This window comes from Otolemur garnettii, unplaced genomic scaffold (genome assembly GCF_000181295.1).
Source record: "Otolemur garnettii isolate 467f Iridium unplaced genomic scaffold, OtoGar3 scaffold00301, whole genome shotgun sequence".
Classification (NCBI taxonomy): domain Eukaryota; kingdom Metazoa; phylum Chordata; class Mammalia; order Primates; family Galagidae; genus Otolemur; species Otolemur garnettii.
Window position 1 is genome coordinate 122,097 of NW_003852696.1, and position 991 is coordinate 123,087.

Sequence of the window (991 nt, forward strand, 5' to 3'; positions counted from 1 at the left end):
ATGTCTTGATTAAAATTTTAAAAAGACACATACACAGCTATGATTTAATTTTTTAAAAGCCTAAAAAAAAGAACAAGAAAAATTATAACTTGGATGACAAAAGACTATTCATCACACTGAGAGGATGTAGGTGATAAAATTGTCAGGCAGATATAATCCTTGATGAGCTTGATGAACTGGTTCAGTATTCTTGAAACACATATGATAGGAGCAAGTCTCTGAAAAACAAATCATAAAAACAAATAAAATTATCAGGTAAGTTTGTAAAGAAAGAATAAAAGTCTCTCTAGAAACTCAAGAACAAGTAACTATGAAACTAAAATTTAGACATTAGAGAAGTTACTTCCCTCAAAGTAGAAAGTACGAGTAGTAGTTACCTCAGCCCAGCAGGGGGAGCTGTGGGTCTTCTCAGGGCTGAACCAGGCCGGAAACAACCTCAAATGTTCCAATTTAATGGTCCCTGGGCCTGAGCTCACTGGCCTGCGTTAGAGGGGACAGCAGGTGCTTCCTCCCAAGGGGCAAACTCAGAGCTCACAGCAGCCCAGCCTGCCTGACGGTGTCGCTCCTCCCTGGGCCAATGACGCAGACTCAGATGGTGCTGGTTGTGTTGTGAAGGGCTCATATTTGTATAATGCACAACCCAACGCACACCCTCTTCCCAAGGGGGGGAGGAAGAGGAGACTAAAGAACTATCCAGAGTCCACCACTGTGGATTCTTAGGGTATTTGGAAAGCCCACACGGTGGCCTGGATGCCCATCCTTCTCCTCTCCCTCCTCACTCTCTGCCCAGCTACATAAAGATTTCAGAGATGCCTTTGAAGGGGCCCCTCTGTGTTCTTTCCTCAGTCCTTTCATGTGTCTGATTTGGTTGCGGGGTTCTGGGTTGAGGTAACTGTGGTGACTCAGGAGACCTTGTACTCTGTCTGCTGGCATGACAGACACTCTCACGTGAGACTCTGGAGTCGGAGCAGCCACCAGTGGTCACCATCCT